This window comes from Hyla sarda, chromosome 2 (genome assembly GCF_029499605.1).
Source record: "Hyla sarda isolate aHylSar1 chromosome 2, aHylSar1.hap1, whole genome shotgun sequence".
NCBI classification, from domain to species: domain Eukaryota; kingdom Metazoa; phylum Chordata; class Amphibia; order Anura; family Hylidae; genus Hyla; species Hyla sarda.
In genome coordinates, this window is record NC_079190.1 from 457978795 (window position 1) to 457993664 (window position 14870).

Consider the following 14870-nt stretch of genomic DNA (forward strand, 5'->3'; position numbering starts at 1 on the left):
TTTTTTATTTACTTCAATGTACAAAACAGTACACAAAACCGCACATGACCAAAAACTTACACAACGGGACACTTCTTGTTGCATACGTTTTTGCATGGGAGGTCTATTGTGATGTCCCAGCACCAAAGGCTGTCCTGTGGCTTCGGACTTCTTCGGGCAGACCTGCGGCACAGGTGTTAAAGAACTGAATATTAGTAGTATTATGTTCAAGCACTTTTTTAGAAGTTTAATATATTTTCATGAGTATTATGTTATTTCTTTATATGTTATATACATATATACATATACATGTTATATATATATATATATATATATATATATATATGTAGTACATTTAAGGATGTGGCGCATTGAAAGCCCATGTGACCCTGTATGCCCAATGGGAACCCCTAAACTGTTTAGTATATGGAGTAGTGGGGGGAGGAGTTGCCCCAATTCACTTCAGCCTAGAGCTGTAAGCAGAGCACAAGTGTGGTAAAGGTGTGAGGTATGTGGAGAAGCACTGGGGAAAGGCCCAGAACAAAATCTCTTTTCAAGTCTTATCCAGTCATATGCATGTATCATCCCCACGGTCGAAGTTCATGCACTGGTGGAGAAAGCTAAAGGACCCTGAAAGAAACCTAGCTACTTGGACAAATCTTCAGTCTCCTTTCAAGTCAGTTTCAATTCTATTGGTTAAAATCACCACAAGTCCCAGCAAGGCAACAGGGCTCCCAAGGGGTTACACTGCATCCTCTCCACTCTGCATCATACTGTATGTGTAACACCATCTGCACCCTGCTCAGTGAAATGCAGTTATCTGTAACCTTGCGTCGGTGTGTTTCTTTACTCCATGTGCTGTGTCTGGCTCAGTAGAGGCTGTCTCCAACCTCCGACCGTGTATAGGCGAACGGTGCCCTGGCGTCACGAAGGGATAAGGTATTTCCTAGCACCTCTGTGGCTACCACACTATGTATACGTTTTCTATACGGTTGCATATAGTTTTCCTATACAAATCCTTTTACAGAAACCATATAGCAAAATTGTGATGTGAATGCACTCCATAACACTGACAGGCATAATTCATTGCAGCACAGATCCGTAGCGTAATGTCCCCTGATGTGACAGTAAAAAAGAGGAAAAGAATAAATAAATAAAAGGTAAACAAAACATAAATAAAAAATAAATATCAATAATAAATAAATAAATAAACACAATCCCCCTTTTTCCTCCAAAAAATTTCAAATTCAAAATCTCATTTGTACCCCAAAATGATACCATTAAAAACGTCAACTAATCCCGGCAAAAAAATTCCTGCACATAACATTGTCCATATAAAAATAAAGTAAGGCTCTCAGAAAATCAAATTAGTTTTCATAGTGTAAATATAATAAACTGTAAAATGAAGTACATAGATTAGGTATCGCTAATCGTACAGATCGGCAGAATAAAATGACTATATTATTTATACAGAAAGGTGAACACAATAAAAAACAATTATAATAAACTTACTGCTTTTTGTTAAGTATGCCTGATGTACCCAAAAATAATACAATTCAAAACAGCAACCACACAAAAGAAGCACTCACGCAGCTCCTTCGGTAAAAAAAAAATATATATATATATCCCCTTAAGGACGCAGGGTTTTTCCGTTTTTGAATTTTAATTTTTTCCTCATCACCTTCTAAAAATAATAAAGCTTTCAATTTTGCACATAAAATTCCATATGATGGTTTATTTTTTGCGCCTGCAATTCTACTTTGCAGTGACATTAGTTATTTTACCCAAAAATTTACGGCAAAAAAAGAAAAAAAAAATAATTGTGCGAAAAAATGGAAGACAAAAAGCCATTTTGTAAATTTCGGGGGCTTCTGTTTCTACGCAGTGCATTTTTCTGTAAAAATGACACCTTGCCTTTATTCTGTAGGTCCATACGGTTAAAATGATCCCCTACTTATATAGGTTTGATTTTGTCGTACTTCTGAAAAAAATCATAACTACATGCAGGAAAATGTATACGTTAAAAACTCTTATCTTCTGTCCCCTATAACTTTTTTATTTTCTGCGTACAGGCCGGTATGAGGACTCTTTTTTTGCGCCGTGATCTGAAGTTTTTAGCGGTACCATTTTTGATCGCTTTTTATTCATTTTTTCATGATATAAAAAGTAACCATATATTTTTATAAATTGGACATTTCCGCACGTGTTTATTGTTATTTATTTATTTATTTTTTATGGGAAAAGGGGGGTGATTCAAACTTTTATTAGGGAAGGGGTTAAATGACCTTAATTACCTTTTTTTTTTTTACTTTTTTTTGCAGTGTTATAGCTCCCATAGGGAGCTATAACACTGCACACACTGATCTTTTACACTGATCCCTGCAAAGCCATAGCTTTGCATTGATCAGTGTTATAGGCGGTCGATTGCTCAAGCCTGGATCTCAGGCTTGGAGCAATCAATTGCCGATCAGACGCGACGGAGACAGGTAAGGGGACCTCCACTCACGTGCTAGCTGATCGGGACATCGCGATTTTATCACGATGGTCCCGATCAGCCCGACTGAAGCTTTCACTTTCATTTTAGACATGGTGATCAACTTTGATCGCCGCGTCTAAAAGGTTAATAGCACAACGATCGGTGCCGCACGCTACTAGCCCATGTTCCCAGCTATTATTAGCCGCTGGGAACGACCCGGTATGATGCGGGGTCACGGCGTGATCCCGCGTTATATACAGAGAACGGGTGCAGGGTGTATTGGTCTTAAGAGGTTAAACTGCTCTCAGACTACACTCACATTTTTTTATAAAAAGATCAGTTTTGTGACTATAAATGTGAAAAGCCAAGTAAATATGTATATATAGTAGGTATCGCCATAATCGTGCTGAACTGCAGAATAAAAATGACAGTAAAAAATGAAGTAAAAAAACTATGGCAGAACAGTTTTTTTTTTTTTTTATACCACCTTAGAAAAAATGGAATAAAAAGTGATTAGAGTGTCACATGTACCCCAAAATGGTACCAATGAAATGATCAATTCTTCTGTCAAAAATATTTTCGGACCCCAAGGCCTCTGCATCTTAATATAATACCTACACAATATCCTAAATAAAATGAGGACACAAAATACACATTGTGCTTCTTCATGAGCACATGGGCAACATATGGGATATTTCCAAATATGTCGGAATTAGGGAAAAAATTTGGGCCTACTCACTTTTGTTGTTAAGGTTTAGACATTAATGGCTGTATGATGAGTTATTTTTAAGGGACACAATATTAAACACTGTTATACAGGCTGTGCACTCACTACTTTCCACTGTAGCAGAGTGCTGTCACATAAAAAATATTAAATAAAATATTTACAAAAATGTAAGGGATGGATTCAGCAATGTGAGATACTTTATATATATTCTGAGGAGTGAACTCACTTATAGGAAATACTGTATATAATGTGAGGGGTGGACTCACTTATGGGAGATACTGTATATATAATGTGAGGGGTGGACTCACTTATGTGAGATACTGTATATATAATGTGAGGGGTGGACTCACTTATGGGAGATACTGTATATATAATGTGAGGGGTGGAGTCACTTATGGGAGATACTGTATATAATGTGAGGGGTGGACTCACTTATGGGAGATACTGTATATAATGTGAGGGGTGGAGTCACTTATGGGTGATACTGTATATAATGTGAGGGGTGGACTCACTTATGGGAGATACTGTATATATAATGTGAGGGGTGGAGTCACTTATGGGAGATACTGTATATATAATGTGAGGGGTGGACTCCCTTATGGAAGATACTGTATATATAATGTGAGGGGTGGACTCACTTATGGGAGATACTGTATATATAATGTGAGGGGTGGAGTCACTTATGGGAGATACTGTATATAATGTGAGGGGTGGAGTCACTTATGGGAGATACTGTATATAATGTGAGGGGTGGACTCACTTATGGGAGATACTGTATATAATGTGAGGAGTGGACTCACTTATGGGAGATACTGTATATATAATGTGAGGGGTGGAGTCACTTATGGGATATACTGTATATATAATGTGAGGGGTGGACTCACTTATGGGAGATACTGTATATATAATGTGAGGGGTGGATTCACTTATGGGAGATACTGTATATATAATGTGAGGGGTGGACTAACTTATTGGAGATACTATATATATAATGTGAGGGGGGACTCACTTATGGGAGATACTGTATATATAATGTGAGGGGTGGACTCACTTATGGGAGATACTATATATATAATGTGAGGGGGGACTCACTTATGGGAGATACTGTATATATAATGTGAGGGGTGGACTCACTTATGGGAGATACTATATATATAATGTGAGGGGTGGACTCACTTATGGGAGATACTGTATATATGTTACGGCGAGCGCTCCGGGTCCCTGCTCCTCCCCGGAGCACTCACGGCTTCTCTCTCCCTGCAGCGCCCCGGTTAGACCCGCTGACCGGGAGCGCTGCACTGACATTGCCGGCGGGGATGCGATTCGCATAGCGGGACGCCCCCCTCGCGAATCGCATCCCAAGTCACTTACCTGTCCCGGTCCCCGGCTGTCATGTGCTGGCGCGCGCGGCTCCGCTCTCTAGGGCGCGCCCGCGCCATCTCTCTGAGACTTAAAGGGCCAGTGCACCAATGATTGGTGCCTGGCCCAATTAGCCTGATTAGCTTCCACCTGCTCCCTGGCTATATCACCTCACTTCCCCTGCACTCCCTTGCCGGATCTTGTTGCCTTGTGCCAGTGAAAGCGTTTAGTGTTGTCCAAGCCTGTGTTACCTGATCTCCTGCTATCCATATTGACTACGAACCTTGCCGCCTGCCCCGACCTTCTGCTACGTCTGACCTTGCCTCTGCCTAGTCCTTCTGTCTCAGCAGTCAGCGAGGTTGAGCCGTTGCTAGTGGATACGACCTGGTTGCTACCGCCGCAGCAAGACTATCCCGCTTTGCGGCGGGCTCTGGTGAACACCAGTAGCCACTTAGAACCGGTCCACCGGCACGGTCCATGCCAATCCCTCGCTGACACAGTGGATCCACAACCTGTAAGCTGAATCGTGACAGTAGATCCGGCCATGGATCCCGCTGAGGTGCCGCTGCCAAGTCTCGCTGACCTTACCACGGTGGTCGCTCAGCAATCGCAGCAAATTGCCCAACAAGGACAGCAGCTGTCGCAGTTGACCGCCACGTTACAGCAACTTCTGCCACTGCTACAGCAGCAACCATCTCCTCCGCCAGCTCCTGCACCTCCTCCGCAGCGAGTGGCCGCTCCTAGCCTCCGCTTGTCCCTGCCGGACAAATTTGATGGGGACTCTAGACTCTGCCGTGGATTTTTGTCTCAATGTTCCCTGCATATGGAGATGTTGTCGGACCTATTTCCTACAGAACGGTCTAAGGTGGCGTTCGTAGTGAGCCTTCTTTCTGGATAGGCCTTGTCTTGGGCCACACCGCTCTGGGACCGCAATGATCCTGCCACAGCCACTGTCCAGTCCGGTGTGAAGTCCGTAGTGTCTTCGAGGAACCAGCCCGAGCTTCTTCTCCCGAGACTGCCCTGCTGAACCTGGTCCAGGGTAATTCTTCAGTAGGCGAGTACGCCATCCAATTTCGTACTCTCACTTCCGAATTATCTTGGAATAACGAGGCTCTCTGCGCGACCTTAAAAAAAGGCCTATCCAGTAACATCAAGGATGTGCTGGCCGCACGAGAGATTCCTGCCAACCTGCAAGAACTTATCCATTTGGCCACCCGCATTGACATGCGTTTTTCTGAGAGACACCAGGAGCTCCGCCAGGAAAAAGACCTAGATCTCTGGGCACCTCTCCCACAGTATCCTTTGCAATCTACACCTGGGCCTCCCGCCGAGGAGGCCATGCAAGTGGATCGGTCTCGTCTGACCCAGGAAGAGAGGAATCGCCGTAGGGAAGAAAATCTTTGTCTGTATTGTGCCAGTACCGAACATTTCTTTGTGGATTGCCCTATTCGTCCTCCACGTCTAGGAAACGCACGCACGCACCCAGCTCAAGTGGGCGTGGCGTCTGTTGGTTCGAAGTCTGCTTCTCCACGTCTCACGGTGCCCGTGCGGATTTCTCCTTCTGCCAACTCCTCCCTCTCAGCCGTGGCCTGCTTGGACTCTGGTGCCTCTGGGAATTTTATTCTGGATTCTTTGGTGAATAAGTTCTGCATCCCGGTGACCAGTCTCGTAAAGCCGCTCTACATTTCCGCGGTCAACGGAGTAAGATTGGATTGCACCGTGCGTTACCGCACAAAACCCCTCTTAATGTGCATTGGACCCCATCACGAAATGATTGAATTTTTCGTCCTTCCCAACTGCACCTCTGAGGTCCTCCTCGGTCTGCCATGGCTCCAGCTTCATTCTCCCACCCTTGACTGGACCACCGGGGAGATCAAGAACTGGGACTCTGCTTGCCACAAGAAATGCCTCTCCCCCCCTCCCAGTCCCGTCAGGCAAGCCTCAGTGCCTCCTCCTACACCTGGTCCCCCCAAGGCTTATCAGGACTGTGCCTTGCCTCCTCATGGCCCCCGTCCTGGTGACACCCTGCCCCGTGCCAAGCTTCACCCTCTGCCCTCCCTCCCCATTCCCACTCCTGATGCACTGCCTGCCTTTGAGGAAACCCTACATTCACTCCCGGTGTCCTCGTCCCTTGTGAAGCAGTTGCCGGACAAAAAAAGGGGGAGACCTAAGGGGGGGGGGTACTGTTACGCCGAGCGCTCCGGGTCCCTGCTCCTCCCCGGAGCGCTCACGGCGTCTCTCTCCCTGCAGCGCCCTGGTTAGACCCGCTGACCGGGAGCGCTGCACTGACATTGCCGGCGGGGATGCGATTCGCATAGCGGGACGCGCCCGCTCGCGAATCGCATCCCAAGTCACTTACCCGTCCCGGTCCCTGGCTGTCACTAGGGCGCGCGCGCGCCTGCTCTCTGAGACTTAAAGGGCCAGTGCACCAATGATTGGTGCCTTGCCCAATTAGCCTGATTAGCTTCCACCTGCTCCCTGGCTATATCACCTCACTTCCCCTGCACTCCCTTGCCGGATCTTGTTGCCTTGTGCCAGTGAAAGCGTTTAGTGTTGTCCAAGCCTGTGTTACCTGATCTCCTGCTATCCATATTGACTATGAACCTTGCCGCCTGCCCCGACCTTCTGCTACGTCTGACCTTGCCTTTGCCTAGTCCTTCTGTCCCACGCCTTCTCAGCAGTCAGCGAGGTTGAGCCGTTGCTAGTGGATACGACCTGGTTGCTACCGCCGCAGCAAGACCGTCCCGCTTTGCGGCGGGCTCTGGTGAACACCAGTAGCCACTTAGAACCAGTCCACCGGCACGGTCCATGCCAATCCCTCGCTGACACAGTGGATCCACAACCTGTAAGCCGAATCGTGACAATATATAATGTGAGGGGTGGACTCACTTATGGGAGATACTATATATATAATGTGAGGGGGGACTCACTTATGGGAGATACCGTATATATAATGTGAGGGGTGGACTCACTCTTGGGAGATACTGTATATAATGTGAGGGGTGGACTCACTTATGGGAGATACTGTATATAATGTGAGGGGTGGATTCACTAATGGGAGATACTGTATATAATGTGAGGGGTGGACTCACTTATGGGAGATACTGTATATATAATGTGAGGGGAGGACTCACTTATGGGTGATACTGTATATAATGTGAGGGGTGGATTCACTTATGGGTGATACTGTGTGTAATGTGAGGGGTGAAATCACTTATGGGAGATACTGTATATAATGTGAGGGGTGGAGTCACTTATGGGAGGTACTGTATATATAATGTGAGGGGTGGACTCACTTATGGGAGATACTGTATATATATATATAATGTGAGGGGTGGACTCACTTATGTGAGATACTGTATATATAATGTGAGGGGTGGATTCACTTATGGGTGATACTGTGTGTAATGTGAGGGTTGAAATCACTTATGGGAGATACTGTATATAATGTGAGGGGTGGAGTCACTTATGGGAGGTACTGTATATATAATGTGAGGGGTGGACTCACTTATGGGAGATACTGTATATAATGTGAGGGGTGGACTCACTTATGGGAGATACTGTATATATAATGTGAGGGGTGGACTCATTTATAGGTGATACTGTATATAATGTGAGGGGTGTACTCACTTATGGGAGATACTGTATATAATGTGAGGGGTGGACTCACTTATGGAATATACTGTATCTATAATGTGAGGGGTGGACTCACTTATGGGAGATACTGTATATATAATGTGAGGGGTGGACTCACTTATGGGATATACTGTATATAATGTCAGGGGTGGACTCACTTATGGGAGATACAGTATATATAATGTGAGGAGTGGACTCACTTATGGAAGATACTGTATATATAATGTGAGGGGTGGACTCACTTATGGGAGATACAGTATATATAATGTGAGGGGTGGACTCACTTATGGGAGATACTGTATATAATGTGAGGGGTGGACTCACTTATGGGAGATACAGTATATATAATGTGAGGAGTGGACTCACTTATGGAAGATACTGTATGTATAATGTGAGGGGTGGACTCACTTATGGAACATACTGTATATATAATGTGAGGAGTGGACTCACTTATGGAAGATACTGTATATAATGTGAGGAGTGGACTCACTTATGGAAGATACTGTATATAATGTGAGGGGTGGAGTCACTTATGGGTGAGACTGTGTATAATGTGAGGGGTGGACTCACTTATGGGTGAGACTGTGTATAATGTGAGTGGTGGACTCACTTATGTGAGTACTATAGGATGAATGTGTGGAAAATGACCACAGTTAGTATTAAGTGCTTTGTTGGCAGTAATTCTGACAAGGAAAGTCCCCAGATATGTGTACCAAACAGGGTCTACACAGCACAGCTACCTGTGTAGATATTACAGTTTCCTATTGCAAGGAATAGGAAACAGACAATACTGATGTGTAAGCCAAGATGCGATACCTCTGGTAGGGAGCCTACAAAGAGTTAAAGGGGTACTTTGGTGGACGACAATTTATTTTTAAATCAACTGGTGCCAGAAAGTTAAACCGATTTGTAAATGACTTCTATTAAACATTCTTAATCCTTCCAGTACTTATCATCTGCTGTATGCTCCACAGGAAGTTTGTTTCTTTTTGAATTTCTTTTCTGTCTGACCACAGTGCTCTCTGCTTACACCTCTCTCTATGTCAGGAACTGTCCAGAGCAGGACCAAATCTTCATAGCATACCTATCCTGTGCTGGACAGTTCCTGACACAGACAGAGTTGACAGCAGAGAGCACTGTGGTCAGACAGAAAATAAATTAAAAAAGAAAATAACTTCCTGTGGAGCACACATCTGATAAGTACTGGAAGTACTGTATTAAGATTTTTCAATAGAAGTAATTTACAAATCTGTTTAACTTTCTGGCACCAGTTGATTGAAAACTACTTGAGATGATTTGTCCCCTTGGTTTGGACTGGAGACAGTTGTCAGTAAAACCTCCCGAATGCCACATGGGGCCATGATCCCCACAGTTGAACCCACATACCATCCCACAGCCGCCCCCACCCCCCTCCTCCGGGATGAGCTAGTTTTCCCTTATTCTATGTACAACTACAAAAGAGTACATTCATCCTGCTGGTAAATATTTGTATTTTTATATTATAATTATTATTATGTTTTATGTATAAGCAATATACCAACCACAATACAGAAGGTAACACAATAAGATTCAATTCTCTAACCCCTCACATCAATGCTTGTTGTCTGTCCCTGTAATGTACAGGATTATCAGCTCCGTTTCATGCACAGATATATATTACAATCAGTGTGGCGCCCCCTCCCCCATGCAGCGTGTCCGGCAGTGCAGCGAGGTTCTTATTAAAAGATCCTTCAGTACAATATTTACACATGGTTATCGGGGTATTTTACATTGTCACTCAAGATTCATCCTGCATTTTCATCTCTTATTCAATGATCTTATATTAGATTTTTTATTTTATTTAAATGTCAGTGTATTCGGTTTGTACATTTTCCGGATGCCTCCTATCTCGGAGATATTCTGAACTATGTGGTTACATTTACTATTATTTTTTAAACCTTATGATTTTTGCATGTTAAACCTTTAAAATTAACTTTGTATATTATAAGACTTTATTTCCTATCCTTGTTTTGACATATTTCCACCTACTGACCTTTTATGAATTTTTTTTCTTAGTTTCTTTTTGGTCTTTTTTCTTATTTTATTTGTTTTGTGCAATGAGGTTTCTTTTTATTGGTACCATATATACTCGAGTATAAGCCGTCCCGAATATAAGCCGAGGCCCCTAATTTCACCCCAAAAACCCAGGAAAAGTTATTGACTCGACTATAAGCCTAGGGTGGGAAATACATCACCCCCCCCCCCCCCTGTCATCATCCAGACCCCCATCATTAACACCTCCGTCATCATCACCCTGTCATCATCCCCCCTTCATCATTACCCTGTCATCATCCCCCCCTTCATCATCACCGCCTGTCATCATCACCGCCTGTTATCATCCCCCTGCCATCATCACACACCCCCCTTCATCATCACCGCCTGTCATCATCCCCCTGTCATCATCCCACACCCCCCCCTTTCATCATCACCACCTGTCATCATCCCCCCGTCATCATCCCACCCCCCCACCCCCTTCATCATCACCTCCTGCCATCATCCCCCTGTCATCATCCCACCCACCAATCCCCCCCCCCTTCATCATCACCGCCTGTCAATCCATGCTGGGAGTTGTAGTTGTAGTTGCAACATCTGGAGGTCCGCAGGTTGAAGACCACTGAACAGGCGGAGAGTTCACTCCAGTATAAGCCGAGGGGGGTGTTTTCAGCACTAAAAATTGTGCTGAAAAACTTGGCTTATACTCAAGTATATACGGTACCATTTTGGTTTTCATGTGATTGTGTAGTACTTATGATTCAATGTGTTTTAAAAAAACGGCAGTTTTTGTTACATATATTTGTATATATGTTTTAGTTTTTTGACCTTAAATATTTTTAAAGATTTATATTTTCAAAATATTTTGCCTATTATTAGAATACTTTTTAGCGGTTATCAAGGCCAGCTAAAAAATTAATGTATAATTCCATTTGTGATGCACATACAGATCCAGATGTGCCAGATATATGTAGAAGCCTGCACCAGATGATATACTTGGCACGTCATAGCATAGCTTATGGCTGGCTACAGACGGGTCACTAGACCCGTGGTGTTAGGCTGGGACTTGTGGCCATACTATGGATATGTTATGTATATATGTCCGTAATAGTGTTGCTCGCGAATATTCGCAATTCGAATATTATTCGCGAATATCGCATATTCGCGAATTCACGAATTTCGCGAATATAGCGCTATATATTCGTAATTACGAATATTCGTTTTTTTTTGTTTTGTTTTTTCTTCACAGTACACATCACAGTGATCACCCCTCTCTGCTTCCAGCTTGTGTGGTGTAAAGAAGGCTGTAATACTACTGTGTGAGACTGGCGTGCAAACATTCGCATATGCGAATTTTCGCGTATGTTAATTTTGTATATGCTAATTTTCACATATGTTAATTTTCGCATACACGGATTTTCGCATATGCGAAAATAAAACGAGAATATAACAAATATGCGAATATTCGCGAATATATGACGAATATTCGTCCATATATTCGCGAATATTCGCGAATTCGAATATGGCTTATGCCGCTCAACACTAGTCCGTAATACACCCATGTGAAGCCAACCTAAGACAGATTTTAAAAACTTCCTCTTTTTTTCTGTAAGCTTCAATTCTATGCCTTATGGCTCCATACGAGTCCCAAGTGGAACAGAGCGATAACATGACACCTACAGACTGTAAACTCGTAATGTACCTCTGTGCATCTCTATTTAATTATTTATCCTTTCATAGAGTTTTTTTCTCTAATTTATACAGGAGATTTTCTACTTTCTAGGTGGTAATTTTTTAGAGCTTGGGAAGACCACATCCCTATGCAAGATCTTAAATTGAACTAGAGACAAAACCAATCTGGAATGGCCCCTGCTCTCATAAGGCCTCAAAGCAGCCACATTGGTCATCTCTATAACATTGTCCATTGTGGTAGGCAGATCCTGTTGTGTCATGGTATCTTGTCAATGATATAACAATAGAAAACCCCAGTGACTATCTATTCTTCCCACAGAATGAGGTACAGCCACAGTGGCATAACTACCATAGGGGCAGAGCATGCCACAGCTTTTGGTCCTATGGTGGGGGGGTCTAGCACTGGACTTCTCTTGCCTAGCATTTGCCTGTAGCCACCACCAAGTAAAACCTCACTGTATAAAGATTTTTACAGCTACATTTTTTATACTAGCTGTAAAAATACTGCAGCACATTACACAGTAATATTTACACACTTTAATGGCTTTTCAGGTTAAAAAAGGTTATTAAACAAATAAATATAATGTGTGGATAAAAAGGATTGCTATAGTGGGGATCAAAAGTTTGGGCACCCCAGGTAAACATTTGTATTAATGTGCATAAAGAAGCCAAGAAAAGATGGAAAAATCTCCTAAAGGCATCAAATTACAAATTAGACATTCTTACAATATGTCAACAAAAGTTAGATTTTATTTCCATCATTTACACTTTCAAAATAACAGAAAACAAAAAAAATGGCGTCTGCAAAAGTTTGGGCACCCTGCAGAGTTAATATCTTGTACTGCCCCCTTTGGCAAGTATCACAGCTTGTAAATGCTTTTTGTAGCCAGCCAAGAGTCTTTCAATTCTTGTTTGAGGTATCTTTGCCCATTCTTCCTTACAAAAATCTTCCATTTCTTTGAGATTTCTGGGCTGTCTGTCACGCACTGCTCTTTTAAGGTCTATCCATAGATTTTCAATTATGTTGAGGTCAGGAGATTGTGAAAGCCATGGCAAAACCTTCAGTTTACGCCTCTTGATGTAATCCCCCGTGGATTTCGAGGTGTGTTTAGGATCATTATCCATTTGTAGAAGCCATCCTCTCTTTAACTTCAGCTTTTTCACAGATGGTATCAAGTAACATCCAAAATTTGCTGAAATGTTATTGAATCCATTGTTCCTTCTACTTGTGAGATGTTCCCTGTGCCACTGGCTGCAATACAACCCCAAAGCATGATTGATCCACCCCCATGCTTAACAGTTGTACAGAGGTTATTTTCATTATTTAACCTCATCGGTCCACAGAACTTGTTTCCAAAATGCATCAGGCTTGTCTATATGTTCATTTGCAAAGTTCAAATGCTGATTTTTGTGGTGAGGATGTAGAAGAGGTTTTCTTCTGATGACTCTTCAATGAAGACCATATTTGTACAAGTATCTCTTTATAGCGGAATAGTGTACCACAACTCCAGTGTCTGTAAGATCTTTCTGGAGGGATTGTGCAGTAAAACATGGGTTTTGAATTGTTTTTCTCACAATCCTGCGAGCTGTTCTGTCTGATATTTTTCTTGGTCTTCCAGATCTTGCTTTAACTTCCACTGTTCCTGATGACTGCCATTTCTTAATTACATTCCGAACAGAGGATATTGACATCTGAAAACGTTTTGCTATCTTCTTATAGCCTTCTCCAGCTTTGTGAGGGTCAACTATTTTCAGTTTCAGATTTCCAGACAACTGCTTAGAAGAACCCATGGTGCTGATTGTTGGGGCAAGATCAGATGAGTCTGTGCCTTTAAAACCTTTGAGATTGAAATTACCTGGTCTTCCCAGATGATGATTAAGAACAATCCATGACACTGGCAGGTCTCAGCTTTGCAAAGGGGGCAGTGCATGTTATCAATTTTGCAGGGTGCCCAAACTTTTACAGAAGCCATTTTTTTGTTTTCTGTTATTTTGAAAGTGTAAATGATGGAAATAAAATCTAACTTTTGTTGACATATTATAAGAATGTCTAATCTGTAATTTTATGCCTTTTGGAGATTTTCCCATCTTTCCTTGGCTTCTTTATGTACATTAATACAAATCCCACTGTATGTGCAAAATAGGTATTCTTCAAGATGTCAGTAGATTATTGCATAAAACAGATAACCCTTTTTGGGGACCATATTAACCCTTCATATACACATGTTTATTCCCTTTGTGTGTATTGGAACTAAACCAAAAAAGGGAGGGGAAAAAAAGTAAATTGGACATAATGTCACACCAAACTCCAAAAATGGGCTGGACAAAATTATTGGCACCCTTAACTTAATATTTGGTTACACACCCTTTGGAAAAAAATTAATTAAATCAATTGCTTCCTATAACCATCAATAAGCTTCTTACACCTCTCAGCCAGGATGTTGGACCACTCTTCCTTTGCAAACTGCTCCAGGTCTCTCTTATTGGAAGGGCGCCTTTTCCCAACATCAATTTTAAGATCTCTCCACAGGTGTTCAATGGGATTTAGATCTGGACTCATTGCTGGCCACTTTAGAACTCTCCAGCGCTTTCTTGCCAACCATTTCTGGGTGCTTTTTGATGTATGTTTGGGGTCATTGTCCTGCTGGAAGACCCAAGATCTCGGATGCAAACCCGGCTTTCTGACACTGGGCTGTACAGTGCGACCCAAAATCCGTTGGTAATCCTCAGATTTCATGATGCCTTCCACACATTCAAGGCACCCAGTGCCAGAGGCAGCAAAACGACCCCAAAACATCATTAAACCTCCACCATATTTCACTGTAGATGCTGTGTTATTTTCTTTGTAGGCCTCATTCCGTTTTCGGTAAACAGTAGAATGATGTGCTTTTCCAAAAAGCTCTATCTTTGTCTCATCTGTCCACAAGATGTTTTCCCAGAAGGATTTTGGCTTACTCAAGTTCATTTTGG